Here is a 23,732-nt window from a genome sequence, read left to right as displayed (position 1 = left end):
TATTTATTTGAGCCTTCAACTGCCCATTCTCTTCTTTGAACCTTACAAGCTCCTCTGCTTCTCCATCGCTGAATTCTCCGGTGTCTGTAGCTTCCATGTAGGAGCTCTCAGTGTCTGAGACCTCCGACATGGCTTTTTGTCCGTATTGAACTATATGAGATATTCCTGAATAATAATGAAATATTGGAAATCCTCACTACTATGTTACTTTTAAGCTATGTGGCTAAGTTATATATTTTCTATACTATCAGAAAAATAAATCGACTCACCAGTGATATCCGTGGAACCATCGATCAATGATCTGGACTCAGACACTGAATACACTGAATTTGAACGAATTTCCGCTCTATATTACATACACTTATAGAACTTACAAAAAAACTTCGGAAGTTTCATAGACGGAATCAAAAATTCCGTAGCTTCGCTAGTGTACACTTCCACTTCGACTTTCTCTTCCACTTTCTCTTTTACAATACGTCCGCTATTGTCGAGTTCTCACACAACAATGCCTTCAATAGACGAAATTGTTTTACAACCCTTCTAACGATACAGACTGGAAGGCACTAAAATAATTTCCTCTTACTTTTTAGGTTTAGGATTCCTGAACGGAACGGAACGGAAATTACGATTACTATAAAAACCGAAAAAGTAAAAATATGTTGATTCATCAAAATTTATCTCAGGTATATAATATTTATAGAATAATGAAAATAAATAGGACAAATTTAACATTCATGAGTATCCTTGAAAATATTTAGTTTTTTATTGGTAGTACCATGCTTATGAAGTGTGTCGAGGTCCCTTTAATGCATCTGTAATAGTATGTTCGAAATCTGTTGAAGGAGCTTTAAGATGCATTTTTTTCATCGCCATAATTTCTACTGAAAATATATCGCCATAATTTCTACTGGAAATATATATTCCATCATCCCCAAGTTTGTTACATTATAAGTGAGAAGTGTTCCTTCGCAATTTGCCTATCTTTCTCATTAAATACCCAGAGAAGTATGCAATTGAGTTGGACTCTAGGGTGTTTTGTGAATAAATTCTTCATTCATTGTCTCCTCCTCACAAACCTCGCTATTGTCCGAATCAATCGTAGACGTAATCCTAAGATTATAGAGTTACGAGGATGGATTGATATAAACCCGTGCTTGGCAACAGAAGGAACTGTAGGTAAAAAATCTGTATACTATCTTGCCATCCTTCAAATGACATCTGTCAAAATTTCGCACCAATTCATCGAGTGGTCTTAATTGACCGACATTTCATAGTAAACAACTTCGTGATATTTCGAAAAATAGAAAGAGAGCAATATCGCTCAGCGATTCGATTCCTTTATTTGGAAGGGAAAGCGTGCGAGGAAATCGAAGATCGGTTGGTAGCTCTTCACGAGGACCCTGCACCTTCGATGACAACCATCAGATATTGGTTCAATGAATTCAAACGGTGCCGAACATCAGTGTTCGATGAGGACCACTCAGGACGTCCGAAAGAGGTGACTACGGAGGATATGGTCGATAAAATCCATGATATCGTGTTGGCCGATCGCCAAGTGAAGATTAGAAAGTTTGCTGAGATGGTAGACATTTCATAAAAACGCGTGTCCAATATTTTACATCAACATTTGGAGATGAAGAAGCTATCGGCAAGATACTGTCTGCACCTATTTAAGACTTATTCAAGCCAGTTTCTGCAGCGATTCGTAACCGTTGACGAAACCTGGATCCACCTCTATACACCAGAAACCAAGGAACAGTCGAAGCAGTGGACTTCTCCAGGCGAAGCTGCTCCGAAGAAGGCGAAGGCCGGAAAGGTTATGGCCACTGTTTTTTGGGATTGCCAAGAAATAATCCCCATTGTCTACTTGAAAAAGGGAAAGACAATGACAGCGCAATACTACAGTGAATTATTGGATCGATTTGACGCCGCATTCAAGGAAAAACGCACCCTTTCGTACCGGACAAAATTGCTCTTCCACCACGACAACGCACCAGCTCATTCATCAGCAGTCGTCACTGCAAAATTGGTCAAATTGGGCTACGAATTGCTACCTCACCCACCATATTCACCAGATCTGGCACCGTGTGACTTCTTTTTGTTTCCAAACATGAAAAAATGGCTCGGCGGAAAGCGGTTCACGTCAAACGAGGAGGTCATCGCTAAACGAAGGCCTATTTTTTTGAGTTCAAGAAATCATATTTTTTACTAGGCGTGAAAAAGTTGGAATATCGCTGGGCTAAGTGTATCGAACTAAAGGAGACTATGTTGAAAAATAAATATGAAAAATTTCAAAAAATTGAGTTTTCTTTCCAAACACGGGTACTTATCAATTCAGCCTCGTAACTCTTTAATCTTTGGATCTACACCTACCACATCGGATATAGTTTACCACAATCGGCTTCCCTTATTGTGGTTAGTTTGAAATCACCATCTTCCTGGCAAATGGAATTTTCTGTACATTTTTCTGGACATCCAGTCATGACCAACTGCAACCCAAATCTGAAACATCGTGCTGAGGTCTTATTTTCGAGAATAAATTATCGATTGAGTCCTGGTTAAGACGACTCGTGATCAAGTAAGGTTGTGATTTTTTTGTCTCTTCCCATAACAAAAGGACGCCATTGATGGTTTGTATTAAGCTTTTTTTTTTATTTGACCGACACAGGCGACACAAGTCTCCGAAGATAATTGCTCTAAAATTTTGCCTGAGAATTGGGGCAGTCAAAAAGTTCATTCATTTTCAGAACGATTTGTTCTGTTGTCTTGTAGACTTCAGCTCACCAGTTAAAATTACTGTCATCATGGTTGAATACAAGGTTTTGCTGAAGATCTGGATAGCCAGTTTAACCTTCATTCTCTAAAAAGCGTTTGAGTTTATTTGACTTTTCGTTTACCCTCAGAAGAGCACGAGGAAGAGTATTCCTAGAGTCAATTTGCTAGGTACGTTTCTTTTATGTCGCACCTATGCGGCACCTCCGACTACAATGTCCCTTTTATAAAGGGAATTTCTCACATTCTTGATGAGATGTCAAGGGTCGTGAAGCGCAATTTTTTTTTCACATTGAAGAAAAAGTCCGAACATACTGTAAAGCTACCTATTATTCGATCCTTTATAAGAATAGCTATTTATGTAACAAGTACATAAATTAGGTCTTTATGGACGAGTCCAAAAGTTTATGGCAGAGCTAGCAAAGCGAGCGAGGCCAATAACTTGGGCAAGTCCATAAAGCCTAATTATGTACGAGTTGCATACAAAGCTTTATGTTCGACTGCAATGCAGAAATTTTATTATCTGGAATGGCTTATTACTGAAAAACATTGTGTTCTTTTGAATTTCTTACCTTAGTAACCAGCGACCTTAGCAACCTTAGTAAACACAGTTGTTTACTTCCTTAATTTTATGACAAACGTCATAATAATCCAAAAAATGGATAGTGCTGGAGAAGAAAGCGTAGAAAATTTAGCCGTAAGCGCCAAAGAATCTCTCTTACCCACTAAATCTAAAAGTGCGATAACAAGTGGTGTAAAACGAAGAAAATTGTAAAATCGACAGAAGACAGTATTCTCGCTTACTTCAATAATGGATTGAAAGCTCAGAAAAGTTCTTCGCTATGGACTACATAGATGAATTGGAAAGTACTAAAATAAGTGTTGCCACCAGAATATTGGGCCAGGTAGTAGCTGATGCTAGCATCAAGAGTATTACAGATTGAAAACTGTGCTTCCACTTCGAGCTCGACATCCTCAGGCATGCATTTTTAGAATATCAAAGGATGTGTTTTTAATATTAACTACTACACTAATTCTCAGAATAGTAATTCATAATTTTGTTTTTAGGTCGAAGTTCAATTCTTCTTCCTTAAATAAAGTGTTGTTTGCATAATTTATATTTACTTGACAGAATGATAGTGACAGTTGAGTCCAATAAAGTGGTGTCCAATAAAGTCATCGAGATAGAATAATTCTATCTCGATGAATAAAGTAGTCAATTATGGACACAGGAAGAATTGATGTATATACCAAATGCTCACCTTATATACGAACTTTTTCTTCTTCTTCGTTTCCCAAACTTTTGGAAACCTTAGATATATATTGTTACCTCTTCTTCATGAAATGATTTCTTTACAAGGCCGACATTGGAGAATTACTGAATGGGTATCATTGATTTCATCAATACCTAATGAGACCAAAAGAGACCAGAACATTCATTCTTTCTGAACCCAACAACACCAGAGGAAATAAAACGGATCATTGACAATATGAAGGAAAAAAAATCCCCGGGATACGATAATATCTCAAACGAGGTCTTGAAAAATATTAAGGATGAAATTGCTCTGCCGTTAACTGAGGTCATGAATGATATCGTTCAGTCCGGAGTTTGCCCGAGGGAGTTCAAGATATCTGTCGTCATTCCTGTGTACAAAAAGAAAGGACCAGTGGATTCACCAGGTAGCTATAGACCTATATCACTTGTTTCCTCATTCGCGAAAGTGTTTGAGAAGATTATAGAGCAAAGATTGAGAGACTACTTGGACAAACATAAAATAATATCTGATAAACAGTTTGGGTTCCGGAGGGAAAGATCCACCTCTGATGCAGTATCTCTCCTATGCGATGAAGTTTACAAGGCTTTGGACTCAAACGAGGTTGCCCTGTGCGTATTTTTGGACCTCTCAAAGGCCTTTGATACCGTTAATCACGACCTTCTGCTGGAAGTTTTGGAGAACGCAGGTGTGCGGGGTGTTCCACTCGAACTTTTCAAAAGTTATTTGAGGGATAGAACTCAGATGGTGAGAATTGGGGATACACTTAGCGACCCGTTGACTATCCGGTGTGGTGTGCCGCAGGGCACTATCCTGGGTCCAATTCTGTTCACTCTGTACATCAATGATATACTGAATATTTATACTGAAGGTAGTATTATCGGATTCGCCGATGACACGGCTATTCTTTATAAAGACTTATCCTGGGAGAAATCAAAGAGTAAAGTAGAGAACGACTAAGAGAACATTTTTAACGCCTTCAATCGTAAATATCTCACAATCAACCGTGAGAAGACTAAATACTTGCCCTTCTCAATTTACAAATCAAACTTACCTTATTTCAACAGACTACAGATCGGAGGTCCACACAAGAACTTCCAACTTGATTCGGTAACCTCCATAAAATATTTGGGAATTTACATCGACTGTTCTTTGCGTTGGGACATTCATGTTGGCAATGTAGTTGTTACTCTGAGGCGCTTCTTATACAGGTTTCGCTTTTTGAGTGAAATCTTAGAAACGAAACACTTGAAAGTGCTCTACCACGCATTGGTAGAGTCCCGTCTGCGGTACTGCGTTCTGGCCTGGGGTGGTTTATACGACCTACACCTCAAGAAATTGCAGGTAGTTCAAAATTCGTTCTTGAGAATAATTTTACACAAGGAAAGACTCTATCCCACAGACCAACTATATCGGGAGTCGGGTATCCTAGATATTAGGAAGATATATGTTCACACCCTGCTCATGTACGTCTACAAGAACAAAGATATCCTTGCTTACCTGGAGCACGGCTATACAACTAGAGGAAGGACAAGACAAACCGTTTCGTCATATAGGGCACATAAGACCATCGGACAGCGTACATACTCGTATCTTGTTCCACACTTTCTCAACTCCCTGCCCTCAGATCTGAGGGGCAGGTTGCGTTCACTGAATTCTGTTAACATGTTCAGTAGGGCCATAAAAAATTACCTGAGAATTGTTGACAGAGCTCAAATAGCGAATGTAGTGAATGGTACTAGATGAGTTTGAATTGGTGTATTTTGTTGTTTCATAGGCGTATCATTTGATTTTGATTATGTTGATATTGTAGTGGCTGCAGTAATCCCCCGCACAACCCTTTGGTTTTGGGGGATTAACTTTGTTTATTCGAAAGAAAGGAAACATTCTTTCATTGCAGTATAGTTTGTTTACTTCTGTGATAGTTTATTTTGATGTTTATTACAGTTGTCCAAGTTTTGGTTCGCCTGTCAGTTCTGTATGTTTTAATCTTGTATAACTGTAGTGTAGGGAGTTTATTTTGGAATTTAATATTGTATTGTCTTGTAATTATTTCTTGAATAAACATTATTATACGTAACGTATACAATGTTAGGTGAATTGTGTTCAAATTCAGAAAAATATAAAATGAAATGAAGGTAGTATAATCAAAACCTATGACAATAATTTGAATGAACAAAATGAAAATATATTTTTTAGTAATATTAAATAAAATCACTTTCCAATTCAAATTCATCAATTATTCCAGGAATTTAATAGTGTACTGTCCGTTTGCGCGCTCATCAGTGCTACGCAAAAAAAAATCAATAGTTTGGGACGAATATTTAATTTATCATAAGTGATCTCGTGATAGGGTGAATGAAATAAACGATTGGAGGATTTTATTGAACTAACTGAATATTCATTGCATATATTTCATAAAAACCTGACTATATTTCACATGACAATTGCTTTCCATCTCAATTTATTCAAAGGGTGAACTTTGAAGCATTAAAACGATTGTATTTTCATTTCAGAAAATTAGTTTGAAAAAACAAACACTTGTTGTGATATAATTTCTGGAAACATCATATTTTTTTCAAAATGTCCTGAAGAAATCTTGTTAGAATTTGAGTTAAGTTAGATTTTTGTATCATTGTTGCATTTACATTAGGATCATAGTTGATAGTTTGAAATAAAAAAGGGAGCGTTGACATTATTAGATATGACAGAAAAAAAAGACTGAAAAGACGTCCGACCTTTTAATTAAAAGACTTTAGAGTTCAGTAGACCAAGAACTGAACATTTGGTGACCCCGACGTGATCATGAACGGCAAAGAAAGACCTCAGAGAAGTGGAGCTGTAATTCGCAAAACTTTATCCCAAGACTTCGTGTGGCCCGACAGTTTCGGCAGAAAAGAAGATTTAGGACAGAAAAAAGACACGATAGTGGGAAATGAGCCTTCCAGAGACCAAGCAGAGACAAGTGAGGTGATTAAAAGACCAAAGTCGATTGCATCAATGAAAAGTAAGTCAATGAGTAGAGAGAGCTTAAGAACGTCCAAGACTCTAAGCATTAATGTAGCCAGAAGAAGAATTAATTTGGAAACTGAAAGAAAAAGGCAGGAAATAGAGATGAAGAAACTGGAGATTGAAAATGCTTTGAGACTGTTAAATCTGGAAGAAGAATTAGTACAAGACGAAGATGCTTCAGGAAAAGAAGAATTAGATGAAGAAGAGGGCAGGCACAGTGAAAAGAAATACTATAACAATACAATGATAAATCAATGGGTTGAAAGAAAACAAGAAGAGATTGATGATGACACAGAAAAGTACATTAATACATTCCCACAGCAATGTGATCCAAGTGTTAAGATGTTGTGTGAGACCGTTAATGAGGTACTCCATTCGGTGAATAATACAGTTCTACAGAATATAAGACCAGAGAAACGTGAGTTTTCAGAATTTATCTGCTTTGATGGGAATCCCTTGGATTGGCCAGTTTTTATTCGTCAATTTTGTAACTTAACCGAGTCAAGTCGTTATTCAGCAGACGAAATTGTTTTCAAACTTCAAAAATGTTTGAAAGGCCCTGCAAAGGCAGCAGTTGCGGGTATAATGTTGACTTCTGATGTGGCCAAAATTATTGCAACTTTAGAAACTCGTTTTGGCCGACCTGATATAATTATAGAGATGCTACTGTCCAAAATAAGAGTAATACAACCAATAAAAGACACAAATTTGGAAAAATTGATACACTTCTCGACCGAAGTCACTAATATCGTAACCATAATGAAATCTCTACATTCTATTGGTCATTTACAGAATCCACAATCACAAAGAGATTCAGTGAGTAAACTGCCAGACGAGTTGAAAATCAAATGGGGTGAAGTAATAATTCAAAAGAAAAGACAAAATTGTGAAACCAATCTTGAAGATTTTGCTAATTGGTTGGCTACTTTTTCAGAGGCAGCTTGTCAAGTAAGTGTTACTAGCTTTTCTGCACATTGGGATAGATCTAAATTTCCCTGGGACAAAACGAGATCGTCTTTCTACAATGGAAGAAGTACAGAAAGAGTGTTCACTCTTCATGATGGAAGAGTTCTTAAATGCAATTATTGTGAAGAGCCCGCCCATGATGACAATTGTCCAAAAATGGAAATGGATGATATGGAAAATAGATGGAAGGTTGTAAGATCGAAAAAATTATGTTTTTCTTGCCTCAAGAGAAATCATCAAAAACTCAGGTGTAGAAACAAAAAAATTTGTGGAAAGAATGGATGCAAACTGTCTCATCATTCACTTCTTCATAATGAAATCAAGAAATCAAGTGAAAACCCGATAGTATCAGAACCCGTATCTACGAATATTGTTGGTATGGTGAGAAGTGAAACTACAGTTTTATTGCGGTTCGTTCCACTCAAAATTTATGGTCGAAACGGAACTCTCAAAATTTATGCTTTGTGTGATGAAGGCTCAACAGTTACACTCTTACATGACAAGATAGCCGATCAAATTGGAATACTGGGTGAAAAACAGCCATTATGTTTACAATGGACCAATGATGACGTGATAAAGGAAGAAAATTCTACTCGACTAGACATAAACATATCAAGAATCGACAATGATGACACCTTTCTACTAAGAGGGGTTCGCACAGTTTCGAATTTATCGCTTCCTGAACAATCTTTCAATTTACATGACCATCAATATTTGGAAGGTATTCCTATTGAGAGTTATACGAAAGTGAAACCTGTTATGATCATTGGTCAGGACAACATCGATTTGATTATACCCAGGCGTATCCAATCTACACCAACAAACTCAATTGTTGCTTCTAAATCTAAATTAGGTTGGTCTGTACATGGACCAATCCAATCAGACATACAAAATAGATCGGAATATCACATTTTTCATATATGTGACGAAAGAGAACCTGAACAAGATTTGAAGGATATCATGGAAAAATTCTACACTACAGAATCTTTTGGAACAATTCCTGTTTCTAAATTTGAAGTAAATGAGGAAGATACCAGAGCCAACGAAATAATGAATAGAACAATAAAACAAGTTGGCGAGAGATATGAAATAGGATTGCTATGGAAGAATGATGAATGCAAAATGCCAAATAGTTATGCTACAGCCATGCAAAGATTAAATTGTACTGAAAGGAAATGTTTGAAAGATAAATATTTAGCTGATGAATATTGTGCCAAATTTGAAGATCACGTGAGAAAAAACTATCTACGAAAGCTATCAGTAGAAGAGATTAAAAATTGTGGTCCCCGCACATGGTACCTGCCGCACTTTGCAGTGATAAATCCAAATAAGAAAAAGGTAAGAGTGGTCTTCCGGTCTTCGATGCAGCAGCAAAATCCAATGGTATCAGTCTGAATGACATGCTGCTGACTGGACCTCATCAAATGAATTCTCTTGGAGCTATCTTGCTGAAATTTCGTCAGAAAAAGATCGCCTTTTGTGGTGACGTGAGGGAAATGTTCCACAGAGTACTGATACGTGAAGAAGACAGGGACTCACAAAGCATTTTATGGAGAAATTTAGAAAATTACAGAGAACCAGATGTTTACCACGTAAACGTTATGACATTTGGAGCAAAATGTTCGCCAGCCTGTGCACAGTTTGTTAAGAATTATAATGCGAAAAATTATTCCGAAGGAGAAATTCAAAAGGCTATTCTTGAAAAATTTTATGTGGATGACTACTTAGATTCAGCTGATGATGAAAAGGAAGCCCTAGCCCTAATAGATGGAGTTAAAAACACCATGCAGATTGCTGGCTTTGAAGTAGTTAGCTGGATATCAAATTCCGTTTCTCTGATGAGTTTAGTAACCGAAAGAACCCAGAATGTTCGGGAAGATTCTGAAGAAAAATCAGAACATCGAGTTTTAGGAATTTTGTGGAATTTCAGAACTGATGAATTCACATTCAAAATTGATTTCAGTAAATATGAAAACTTACGGCCAACCAAGAGGAATGTTTTAAAGTCGATTATGACATTATTTGATCCCATGGGATTCATATCGCATTTTATTGTTAAAGGAAAGATTTTAATGCAACAAATATGGAAAGCTAAAATTGAATGGGATCAGGAATTACCAGAAAATTTCAAAATAACTTGGAGAAAAATGTTAGAAAATTTCAAATTGATAAATAATTTTAAATTCCCAAGATGTTACAGTGTAAACATACCAAATGCTGAAAACATAGAGCTACACACATTCTCAGATAGCAGTAAAGAAGCCTTTGCAGCGATCTCCTATCTCAGAGTAGAGTCAGGAGACAAAATAGATACAATGATAGTAATTTCTAGGACTAGGGTTGCCCCAATGAAAGAATTATCTATACCACGGCTTGAACTACAAGGTGCAATCCTAGGAAGCAGAATAGCTGCAAGTGTAACTAGATCTTTAGAAATACCAATCAATCGAGTTTATTTTTGGACAGATTCAATGTGTGTACTTGGATGGATAAGAGATAAATCGAACAAATACAAACAGTTTGTTTCCAATCGAGTTGCAGAAATTAGAGCTTCGAGTGATGTGGATCAGTGGAGATGGGTTCCTACAAGTGAAAATCCTGCAGACTTAGCTACACGACAGGCACCTACCAAACCAGACATGGAGTTCTGGATGCATGGGCCACAGTTTTTGAGAAAATCCAAACAATATTGGCCGCAAGAAGATACTAAATTAGTGGAAAAACATCAAAGTACAGCCGAGGAAAAATTTGAAAGATGTTTAGTGATACAAGAATTCGAATTCCATGGTCTTCTCCCAGAAATAAAGCGGTTCTCTAAATATACGAGGCTATTATTCGCTACTGCACGATTTTTGAGGTCTACACATATTTTCAAAGATTTGTTACGTAAAACTCAATTAAAAGACCCATCTACTATTTCCCAAGACGTGAAAAGGGTTACTGACAAGGATTTAAAAGATGCTGAACAATTATTGCTGCAAAAGTCACAAAGGGATTGCTTCTATAAAGCATTAATGGACATTAAAAGAGGAAAAAAACTAGATCGACAAAATGCCTTATATCCTTTATGTCCAAAGTTGAGAAACAGCTTACTTGTTGTCAGTGGAAGAACAGATTTGTCACCCGTCTTAGATGAAGAAACAAAAAATCCATAAATTTTATCTCCAGAACATCACTTGACGCAACTTCTAATTCAAAAATATCATCAAGGCATTGAAACCGTATTGAATGAGCTGAGACAAAAATATTAAATCATTAATGGACGAAGGGCTGTGAAATCTGTATTCCAAAAATGTTTGAGATGTAGAATCACAAGAGCTAAGCCAATGGTACCTATGATGGGACAATTGCCAGAAATACGATTGCAGAAAGGAAAAAGAGCATTCATCAACATTGGTATGGATTATTTCGGACCGATTTGTATCAAGATTGGTAGAAGAAATGAAAAAAGATGGGGAGTGCTTTTCACCTGCCTGGCGGTTAGAGCTATCCATCTAGAAATAGCTCATTCTCTAACCAGTGATTCAGCAATTCAAGCTATAATGAGAATGGTCTCTAGACGAGGAATCCCTGAAAAGATATTATGCGATAACGGAACCAATTTTCATGGCGCATCGAAGGAACTGAAGGAAGCTTTACGCCAATTCAGAATGGAAGAATTGCGAGAAAATTTGGCTGTGAAAGGAATTGAATTCTCATTCAATCCTCCTGCTTCCCCACACATGGGTGGAGTTTGGGAAAGATTGATAGGCTCTGTTAAGAGAGTGATTGGAAGAGTATTATTTCAACAAACGCTTAAAGAAGAGACTTTAAAAACATTTTTCGCCGAAGCAGAATTCATTGTCAATTCTAGGCCCTTAACCAGAGTCTCATCTGATCCGAATGATTTTGAATCGATAACCCCCAATCATTTTCTTATTGGTTCATCTTGTGGCACAGGTATTCCTATGCCCAAATTTTCAGATGGAAAAACTGTGAGGACTGAATGGCAAAGAGCTCGTTCTTTATCAGAAAGTTTCTGGAAAAGATGGATGAAAGAATATCTTCCCACACTGACGAAAAGGAACAAATGGACTAATGATAATCAATGTATCAAAGAAGGTGATTTGGTATTGCTAGCAGATGAGAATGCTCCACGATTCCAGTGGCGTCTAGGCAGGATTGGGAACGTACATCGAGGGCCCGATGGAAGGGTTCGTGTCGTCGACGTTAAAACCAATGTTGGCGAATACAGACGATCAGTTCACAAAATTTGCCGGTTGGAAATTGAAGACTAGACTTTTTTGGCTTGGGAGAATGTTAGAATTTGAGTTAAGTTAGATTTTTGTATCATTGTTGCATTTACATTAGGATCATAGTTGATAGTTTGAAATAAAAAAGGGAGCGTTGACATTATTAGATATGACAGAAAAAAAAGACTGAAAAGACGTCCGACCTTTTAATTAAAAGACTTTAGAGTTCAGTAGACCAAGAACTGAACAAATCTATTTCTTTGGTAATTTATTGCCGATTTTCGACTGTCCCACGACCAGTATTATGAGATAAACTCTGTTTCTCATGTTATGTAACAAAGATTTGGACAAATCCGACCCCGCTGCGGAGTCGAAGTACCGGAGGGTAGTAAATATTCTTACAGATTTCTGTACATGAATTGCAACCAAATCGAAGCAGACTGGCATGGCAGTTTTTAGTTCCGCATATAGCTGCTATGTACCGCCACTTTACGGCCTATAATTTCGGCTTCATTTCGTTGAACCGCGTTGTAATTATGCTTACCTAATAATATTAATAATGAGGGATTAGGAGAGGAGTGGAGAAAGGGTTAATTTTATATATTATTATTTTTCCAATGCAAAATCTCAACTGAGATTGAATTTGGAATTCTAACGCTACAGCCGAAGTAAAAGTTTCTTGTGACGACTTTTGAAAGAGGAGAAAGATTCACGGTCTAAATTTCCCAAAGTATTGAGTGACTTGGAAACCTTATACGTAAAAGATCTTTTATAGATTTCTTTCCGGTGACGCGGGATAGTGATCAGAAATTCATGTCGTAGCTGAAGACCATGGACTTCACGTCTGAAGTGGTGACGGGGCTCCTTACACTTGAGTATTTTAAAACGAAGACAAGCCAGATGAAGTCTGTAGCGCAATGACATATTCAACCAACCGGAGCGTTTCAAAAATGATGTGATCTCTCCTACGTACACCATAAATGAGTCTCAGACAGCTGTTCTGTACTTTCTGAATCCGGTACCTCTCCGAGGCATCTAGACAGGGAAAAAATACACTGAGACAATGGTTGAAATGTGACAACACAAGAGATTCACAGAGCATCCGTCGAATATATGAGTCTGAGGGAGTTATAGGCTTTTTTTAGTTTATTGCCAACATGTTCAGCGAAGCACAGTTTCGAATCCATAACAAGACCCAGCACCCTGCAGGACCCAGAGGAAGCCAGAGTTACGCCATTAATTTTGATGCTCAAAGGTTCTTCAATCCTCTCCAGACCTCGCCTACTACCGAAAACCACAACCCGACACTTCTCCGCATTCAACCTGAGAAGGTGGTCCTCAGCCACTTTACAGAATCGGTCTAGGTCAGCATTAATTAATTCCACAGCCAAAGAGATCTGATTTACAAGAAATAAAAAGTACAGCTGCGTATCATCAGCAAAGCACTGAACTTTACAGTATTTAAGATGTTCATGAAAACCGATTGTATAAATGATATATAAAAGCAGGCCGAGAATACTACCCTGCGGAACGCCGGCCCAAAGATCCAGAGGACTCGAATACTGCCCACAAGTAGACACACGTTGAGATCTCCCTGTTAGGAAAGACAAAATCATATTCCTAGCACCCTCACCAAAAGCTTCGTAATGTAGTATTTCATACAGTAATGAGTGCGAAAGGGAATCGATTGCCTTACTGAAATCCAAAGAGATTAGTGCCGTGACCCTATCTTCATCGTAGGCTTTCAGTATATCATCAACCACACCGGCCAAGGCTGTCTCGCAACTGTGGTTCTTCCTGAATCCAGATTGGTTCAGAGGCAGGATGTTATGCCTTGACAAAAATACCCTAATCTGGCGTTCTAAGACTCTCTCGAGAATCTTAGACAAAGTAGGGAGGATGCTTATCGATCTCAACTGATTGAAGTTGACAGGGTTGGCCACCTTGGGCAGAGGACACACCATTGCCATTTTCCACAGACTAGGGAAATATGATCTGAGGATACATTCATTAATTATGTGTGTTATGGAGGGGATGATGAAAGGGCAACAAAGCTTCATCATTCTTATATTGATATCATCATGACCTACAGCATTCGACCTGATGCCATCAACCAAACCGCTCACCTCATCTTGATCAACCATCCTAAAATAGAGAGGCTCATGAATCCCTGCCAACATATTTTCATTATAAAAATTCAGAATTGTGTCATCAGGATCGACATCACAACCACTGAAATTGACAAAATGTTTATTTAATTCATCCACGTCACTCAGAGTCTCAGGAAGGGTATTGCGATTTTTCTTAAAAATATTCATCTTACGCAGCAAATTCCATTTTTCCCCATTACCAGCAGCTGCAAGTGTAGCTTTCCGGATCTTATAGCGGAAGTGATATAATTTCGCAGCTGTCTGTAATATTCAAAATGTGATGGATTTCCTGATTTTCTAAATTTATTGCGAGCCCTGTCTCTCAGCTTCTGTACTAATTTCTCGTTATCAGTTATCCAAGGGAAAAGGAGATGTTCTTTTTTTTGCGGAAAAATTTAACCGGAGCATGAGCATCAAAAACATGAATAATCAATTCATTAAAGTAAGCAAGTTTCTCATCAATAGTGGAAAGGCGGAGCAATCTATGCCAATCGAGAGCCTGAAGATCGCGGTCGAATGATTGAAGATCAATCCCCGAGTCATTCGCTTGACAAAAGAAGACGTGCCATAGTGCTCCTAGTGCTATAAAAGAGAAAGCGGAAGAGAAAGTCGAGGTGAAAGTGCCCACTAACAAAGCTACGGAATATTTGATTCCGACTGTGAAGTTTGTGTAGGTTCTATATTTGTTATCGGAATTTTAATTCGTTGAAATTTTCAAAGTTGGTGTTCACCTTCAGTGTCCAGAGTTTGTTCTCGTTGGTACTGCAGAAAACATCAGGTGAGCTTATTTTTCGTATCTTTTGTCTGATTTTTCTCATAGCGTAGAAAACTTTCGGCTTCATACCATAGTTTTATATTAGACTATTTCAGTGAAGATTTCTGAATATTTTATTATTTTCAAATTGTTTGATATTTTGAGATTTTTGAGAATAAAACCATGTCGGAAACCTCAGATAATGAGGGTTCCTACATGGAAGCGACCGATGCTGAAGAATTCAGCGAAGGCGAACACGAGGAGCTTGTAAAGCTCAGAGAAGAAAATGGGCAATTGAAAGCACAAATTGTCCAACTGACTGAAACTGTGTCACAGTTGGTCGGTGAGATGCGCCTCTTGAGCGAGGAAATGACCCGAAATAATATGCCGAAATCCCCCACTTACGCCACTATTACAAAACCGGTAGCGGGTTCCAAAAATAATTCCCTTAAAGGAATTGTTTCACAACCAGAAACAAGAAGAAACGATGCAACGTTGGTTGCGAAGGCCCAAAACGCGCCCCCAACTAAACGCGCGCGAAAAGAAAGCTCCTCTTCTGATGAGGAGACCGTCAAGCAGACAACGGGAGTGCCTAAAAGGGATAAAATCCCACCCATCACAATGATGGGTACATCAGATTGGGTAGAGATCTCAAAAGCTCTCTATACCAAAAAATTCAGCTATAACCGGGCTACTGTAGTGAAAGACGGAATCAAGATTATAGCCACAACTGTAGATGACTACAGAAAAATAACTAAATTCTTCGACGTACTTGGAAAGGAATATTTCACATACCAGATGGAAGAGGAAAAGAAAATTTACGCCGTCATTAGGCATCTTCCAATAGATGCAGATCTGGAATTGATTAAAAATGACCTGAAATTCCAGGGAATCGATGATGCTGAGGTGTCTAAAATGACATCAAACAAAACGAAAAAGCCCATACTATTATTATATCTGGTTAAAACCCAAAAAAAGGAGATATTCGACATCCAACGACTCTACAACCTTTGTATTACAGTCGAACCAAAAAAGAAGGCAGAAAGTCCAAGCCAGTGCTTTAGGTGCCAAAGGTACTGTAATGATGCCCCACGTTCGGAGCCAAATTGTATTGATGCGCCGCGTTGATTATTATAAATTTTGATGAATTTTGAATTGTCTCAGGGTAGGTCCGAGTATGTAATTTTGAAAGATTTAAAAAAAATTAACAATTTATTAATTAATTCTCCAAATAACAAATTTTTAAAATTAAATCAATGATTCCTATCTAACCTATCTAAAAAATTCTTATTATATTCTATATACGGTTTAAAAAATAATTTTCATTCAACTCACAATTCTATGCTACAGTCCTTATTTCATTTTATCAATCACTATGCTCTATCAGCTATCTATGGTTCTATTTCAATTCTCTCTTGATTTGTAAGGTTATGTTATTCTTTCTTCGGTTAATCCTGGGTTAATCAGCTGTCTCTGCTTCCTTCGTCGATGTGGTTATCTCTTGATGTCCAAACTTACGATGATTCCTTGAATTCAATGTTTATGATATCTTGATCTTGAATAAAGGTATGATGACCATAACAAGTTGTATCTTCGGTGAAAATTTTAATGTGCTTTTATTTCAAGTTTGCTTCAGGTTTACTTCTTCAGAATTCACAATTTTCTTTCATAACTTCTCATAACAATCATCAAAATTATGATGTATGTTCAGATACATAATCCTTACCAGTTTTTTCTGTGAGGAATTATAATTTCTGAGATTCAAAATTCCATAGTTTCTATTTACTTTATTTCAATCAGGTATGTCAAGGTAAAGAGCTGAAATGAAAGATTTAAAGAAAATTTGTTGTAATTATTCTGTGACTAATTTAAATTAGTGATATGAAAAAAATCAAGATAGGATAAAAAAAAATTGAAGGAAAGAAACCGGGGAAACGGAATAGTTTTTGGGTTTTGTTTTTGGGGGAGTTGCAAGAAAAGAAGATTGTTATGAGAAGTTATGAAAGAAAATTGTGAATTCTGAAGAAGTAAACCTGAAGCAAACTTGAAATAAAAGCACATTAAAAGTTGATTAGAGGAAATTACCTTTATATAACAGAAAAACATTAAAATTTTCACCGAAGATACAACTTGTTATGGTCATCATACCTTTATTCAAGATCATATCATAAACATTGAATTCAAGGAATCATCGTAAGTTTGGACATCAAGAGATAACCACATCGACGAAGGAAGCAGAGACAGCTGATTAACCCAGGATTAACCGAAGACAGAATAACATAACAATCCGGAAACAATATCAGGAAACAGGACTAAAAAATGAAAGAAACTATGGTTTCATGACAACCGTGGCGACGTTTCGCAAGATGTCTCTTGCTTCCTCAGGCCTACAATTTATTCGAGACATAGTTACAACGTATAGTACATCAACAATTTCTGACCAAAGATGTCTAAGAAAACCAATTCATCAACTGATGCAACAAAATACAAAAATGGGTCACCATAAAGATATTCTTGTCAATCGTAAAAAAGGAAAAGGGCAAAATTAGCATCTAGTCACATTCAATGATATCGAAAAAAACTGAGCATGATTCAGCAACATACGGTGACACAGAAGAACCGACAGAACACAAAACAACAACGACAACTTTACATCCAATATCAAAACAATTCTTCAACAATTACATATTACAGTCCATTTTTAATAAATATCGTCAAAAAATATCGCAAAGTGAATCAAATATCCTCAATGTATTATCATTATTATTATTTTTTTTTGACTTTATATTATTTTGATATATTGTATATTATTGTTATTTATTCATTTATTTTTTCTTTAATTATATAATTTATTCTATGAATAATCTTTTACTATATCATAAGTTTTCTTTTTTTTATATTATTAATTTTATTCTATAGTTATATATACATACACTAACATTAACAATATCCTTAATATTCTATAACCTAACCTGGGTCAACAAGACACTTGTGTTTTCTAATGATGGAATTGTAATGTCCAGCCAAATTTTCAGTGTCCGTTCTATAGTTCATGGAATCAAATAAACCAATATAAATCATCTCTAAAATATTCCTCTTTTTACCATTTCCCTCCCTCTCACAAACACTCACCCTATCAAAATCTATTATATGAGATTCATCAAAGTAATGGGAACAAAGTGCTGTCTTTTCCCTATTTCTAATATTTTTCAAATCATTTTTATGCTGTTTCATCCTATTATTTAAATATTGTCTTGTTTGACCAATATATACCTTATTGCAACTTGAGCAAGGGATCTTATAATTCAATCCTGAAAGTTGTCCTTTATCTAATCTATCATTCAAATTACTGTAGATGATTTTTCCTATAGTTTTTAGGTTATAAAATACTATCTTTACATTTTCATTAGTTAAACAACGTCTCATTTTGTTCAGATAAACCCGGAATATATGGTATTTTGAAATAAATCTTTTTTCCGACATCAATATCTGAATCCCTCTCATTATTTACATTCGTTGATTCCTTCTTGTTAATTTCATTAACTATCTTTTTTATAATATGTGATGGGCTTTTTCTCTCACCCTGGACGCTCCTTACGGTTGCTCGGGCGCCAGTGGGGCAATCAGTCAAACCCCACGTCTCTCACAGAATCTCCAAAGAATTGGAGAGCCCGGGTAGACTTGAGTATCAGTGGAGAAGGGTATCGATGAAGACTAGGGCGGTAGCGTCTTCTAAGTGTCTGCTTTTCAACGTTCTTTAGGCGTTAGAAAGAGTACTTACCTCTTCTAACTAAACTCTTAGATGAAACTGATTTAATAAATAGACTCTCACTGGCAAAATAATTGGCAACACAAAAATAAATGTTCAGCTATTTATTTCTATTAAAATAAACTGTACACAAAAGAAAATAGACAGGAATGTACAAGTAATAATGAATGTCGATGTCAACCGGCGGCCTGGTCGGTGTGAGGGCGGCTGATGAAATACGGTCTCTCCAGGAAAAATACGGTTGAAATAGACGGCAAATACGGTTAAATTTTGTACGGTCACTCCAGAGGAGTACGGTAAAAAAAATAGACGGTAGTTACGGTCTGTTGAGATCCTGGCAAGTCACTCCTTCTGTCGGCGGAAATCGGTACAGTGGCTGGTCTCAGTCGAATGGCAGTGCACCCTGTCTCTCTCTCCTTGTCTCCCTCTCTCTCTGTTACCCTCTGTCGGCGGAAATCGGTACCGTAGCTGGCCTCAGTCGAATGGCAGTGCTGTCTCTCTCTCTCTCTATCTATCTCTCTCTCTCCCTCTGTGGTCCACAAAATGGCTGCCAGTCAGACAGCAGGTCGGAAGGAATTGTCAACCTGTAACTTGATCGGTCGGAAGTCGGCAATCTATTAACAAAATAAGCACCAAAAATACGGTAGGAACACCAAGTTCTCCTAGGACCCAACGGCGGTCGAATAACGGACGCGGAAGCCGGCACTCTACACAGTCTACGATCACTAAATCAAGTTTAAACGATAGGTAAGTATTTTCAGCCAGTCCAACGGATTAAAGAAAGCGGAAAATAGCCCTCAGGTATGCACTACGAAAGGAACAATAATGCTACAAGTGACTTGCCTTAAACTTTCAAACTTCTTGACGTAATTTCCAACTCACGGTAATAACACCTTACGCACTTTTCTCGGCAGCTCGATCTCCACTGACTTCGCTCTTGACCTTCCGCGCAGGGCTCGAAGAAGTACCACTCCTCGGGAAAACTGCCCCACTATCGGTAACTCATTTCCCCATTGGCTGCACTCAAATTGCTCGGTCAATTAGGCGGCTCGGAAAGAAACAGAAACAACTGAAGAGAAGGAAAAACTGAACAAGTTGAAAGACCGCTCTCGACTCAGAAAATGTACGGTTGAACGGAAATAATTATAAAATATATGAATTCTGAAAACAAAAGACATATACGGTTTCCGCTAAAAATATGGGACTGGTCGGTGGAAAACAATGACATAATATCAATCGGTAAAGACCCCCTATGATAACATAACGGTTTTCTTCGAAAATATTCCGGTTGATGGGTCTTATTATACAAGTATAGGTGAAGAAATTTCGTTTTCGTGGCGGGGCAAAATCTGCATCGTCACAAATAAGATCCGAAAATTTACGAGGGTAGTTGTTTTTTTTCAAAATACTTTTTATTCTCGTAATGTTGTCATCGTAAAATTTAGAGTCACTTAGTTTGATAGCTCTGAAAAGGAGGTTTGAAATAGCATTGATCTCGGCATTGATCTTGAAAACTAAAGGATGAGTGGAGAGATAATTCACAATCCTGCCAGCACTGGTAGGCTTAACATACCAATTTATCATTAACCTTTGATCATGAGATCTCCGCAACAGTACATCTAGAAATGGAACTGCATTATCCGATTTTCGTTCCACAGTGAACTTAATCTTAGGATGATAACTGTTAAACGCGTTTAGAACCTCAGTTTCTTTATCTTCTGGTATGGACAAGATAGTGTCATCGACGTAAAATTTGACCAAGGGAAGAACAAACCCCAAACAATCTAAAACAGTTACTATAATATCAAACATTACAAGTATGGCAAAAGATGGGCTAGCAATTCCTCCCATAGTCGTGCCATCTATCTGAGAGTAGAAACGTCCATTAAATTTAAAATAGTTAGAGGCAAACAAGAAGTCAATTAAACTCAAAAAACTCTTCCTGTCCAAAACCGTGTAGGCCGATATTATATACCATCTCTTATTAATAATTCGAGTGACCATCTCATGTGTTACATTAGTAAAAAGGGACACCACATCAAAGGAGACCAACACATAGCCCGGAGGGAGGATCAAATCTTTTATTTGTTCCACGAATTCGAATGAGTTCTTTATCTGATATTCAGTAGTTTTATTGAATAAGATAACCTTACAAATCAAGAGAGAATTGAAATATACCATAGATAGCTGATAGAGCATAGTGATTGATAAAATGAAATAAGGACTGTAGCATAGAATTGTGAGTTGAATGAAAATTATTTTTTAAACCGTATATAGAATATAATAAGAATTTTTTAGATAGGTTAGATAGGAATCATTGATTTAATTTTAAAATTTGTTATTTGGAGAATTAATTAATAAATTGTTAATTTTTTTTAAATCTTTCAAAATTACATACTCGGACCTACCCTGAGACAATTCAAAATTCATCAAAATTTATAATAATCAACGCGGCGCATCAATACAATTTGGCTCCGAACGTGGGGCATCATTACAAAATTTGGCGACCAACGAGTTGGGCATTTCGAAAGATATTTTTTTTAATTATCACTTTATCTGAAAATTCAACTTTCTAAATTTGAAATTCTTTAATTTATCAAAATGATGCCCCACGTTGGGCGCCAAATTTTGTAATGATGCCCCACGTTCGGAGCCAAATTGTATTGATGCGCCGCGTTGATTTTTATAAATTTTGATGAATTTTGAATTGTCTCAGGGTAGGTCCGAGTATGTAATTTTGAAAGATTTAAAAAAAATTAACAATTTATTAATTAATTCTCCAAATAACAAATTTTAAAATTAAATCAATGATTCCTATCTAACCCATCGAAAAAATTCTTATTATATTCTATATACGGTTTAAAAAATAATTTTCATTCAACTCACAATTCTATGCTACAGTCCTTATTTCATTTTATCAATCACTATGCTCTATCAGCTATCTATGGTTCTATTTCAATTCTTAGACATCTTTGGTCAGAAATTGTTGATGTACTATACGTTGTAACTATGTCTCGAATAAATTGTAGGCCTGAGGAAGCAAGAGACATCTTGCGAAACGTCGCCACGGTTGTCATGAAACCATAGTTTCTTTCATTTTTTAGTCCTGTTTCCTGATATTGTTTCCGGATTGTTATGTTATTCTGTCTTCGGTTAATCCTGGGTTAATCAGCTGTCTCTGCTTCCTTCGTCGATGTGGTTATCTCTTGATGTCCAAACTTACGATGATTCCTTGAATTCAATGTTTATGATATCTTGATCTTGAATAAAGGTATGATGACCATAACAAGTTGTATCTTCGGTGAAAATTTTAATGTTTTTCTGTTATATAAAGGTAATTTCCTCTAATCAACTTTTAATGTGCTTTTATTTCAAGTTTGCTTCAGGTTTACTTCTTCAGAATTCACAATTTTCTTTCATAACTTCTCATAACAATCTTCTTTTCTTGCAACTCCCCCAAAAACAAAACCCAAAACTATCCCGTTTCCCCGGTTTCTTTCCTTCAATTTTTTTTTATCCTATCTTGAATTTTTTCATATCACTAATTTAAATTAGTCACAGAATAATTACAACAAATTTTCTTTAAATCTTTCATTTCAGCTCTTTACCTTGACATACCTGATTGAAATAAAGTAAATAGAAACTATGGAATTTTGAATCTCAGAAATTATAATTCCTCACAGAAAAAACTGGTAAGGATTATGTATCTGAACATACATCATAATTTTGAAACCATAACAGTACGGACATGCACAGAACAAATGCTCCTTTCCGTGGAGATGCGTGAAGTGCTCAGGAAGTCATAGCAGCAATGACTGCACACTCACCAGAGAAGGTGAAGAGAGAAATGCCACATGTGTCTTATGTGGAGGAGAAGGCCATCCATCTAGCAACAAAGGATGTAGCGAGTTCAAGTTAGTGACCAGAAAGAAGAATTCCCGAAAATCAGCTGAACAGAAAAAGAAGGTAACAAAAACAACAACTTCTGAACAAAAAATTCAGGAAATAGCGAAGACCCAACCTACAGAGCAGGAAAAGAAGAGGGAGACTCCAAAACCCCTTCAGAAAAAAGAAGGACAGAAGAAGCTTACAATGAAACAGGTTGTGAACAGCCAACAGGAGAAGAAAAAGATATCTGAATCAGCCGATGATTTAGATATCTTCACGGGAAAAAATTTCAACAAGATAATGTTGAAAATTGAGAGGGAAATGAAGAAAAAACTCCAAGCATTATTCAGTAAACTGAATTAATGGACCTTACGGATATTAGGAAGAAATCCCTCAAGATAATCTCGTGGAACATAAACGGGATCAACACTCGGAAAGCCGAGATAGAACAAATAATATCAGAAAGACAACCTGATATTATAGCCCTACAGGAAATAAGAATAAACCGGAACAGAAGACTGAATTTCATGAATTATGAAACATATAGATGTGACAGAATTACAAACACCGGAGGAGGAGTAGCATTATTGGTGAGAACAGATCTGAAACACTACTTTAAAAGTAGATCCGACGAAACACAAGGAAAAACAAAAAAAGTGACGATTGTTGCCGAATTAAATCGGCAAACAGTCAAAATAACCTCGGCGTATAAGCCACCACAAAACAATCTATTGGAAGAAGAGATAAACAACATGTTGGAAGGATCAAACCCGAAAATCTCCATCGGAGATTTCAACTGTAAATCCCCATTTTGGAACAGCATAACAGAGAATGGAAATGGCAAAAAACTCAAGGATTTCGCCGAAAAACAAAATGCCATAGTGGTTGGACTAGAGCTACCAACATATCTTGCTT

At 36.8% G+C, this 23,732-nt stretch overlaps 1 protein-coding gene and 2 long non-coding RNA genes across 5 annotated transcripts in view; 2 read left to right on the top strand and 1 right to left on the bottom strand.

Annotated features, from left to right (window-relative positions):
* The window catches only part of LOC123314378 (potassium channel subfamily K member 1), a 226,301-nt gene that overhangs the window by 82,747 nt on the left and 119,822 nt on the right, over positions 1 to 23,732 (top strand). The window lies entirely within an intron of this gene.
* Positions 16,887 to 17,323, bottom strand: LOC123314380. Its single transcript, XR_006537804.1, has 2 exons — positions 17,246 to 17,323; positions 16,887 to 16,978 (listed from the first exon to the last, which is right to left on the bottom strand). It is a non-coding gene; the product is annotated as an uncharacterized LOC123314380 (long non-coding RNA).
* Positions 22,083 to 22,621, top strand: LOC123314379. Its single transcript, XR_006537803.1, has 2 exons — positions 22,083 to 22,263; positions 22,530 to 22,621. It is a non-coding gene; the product is annotated as an uncharacterized LOC123314379 (long non-coding RNA).

The sequence above is a fragment of the Coccinella septempunctata genome, chromosome 5 (assembly GCF_907165205.1).
Source record: "Coccinella septempunctata chromosome 5, icCocSept1.1, whole genome shotgun sequence".
NCBI lineage: Eukaryota > Metazoa > Arthropoda > Insecta > Coleoptera > Coccinellidae > Coccinella > Coccinella septempunctata.
The sequence above is the reverse complement of the archived record's forward strand: the minus strand, read 5'-3'. Positions and strand labels throughout refer to the sequence as shown.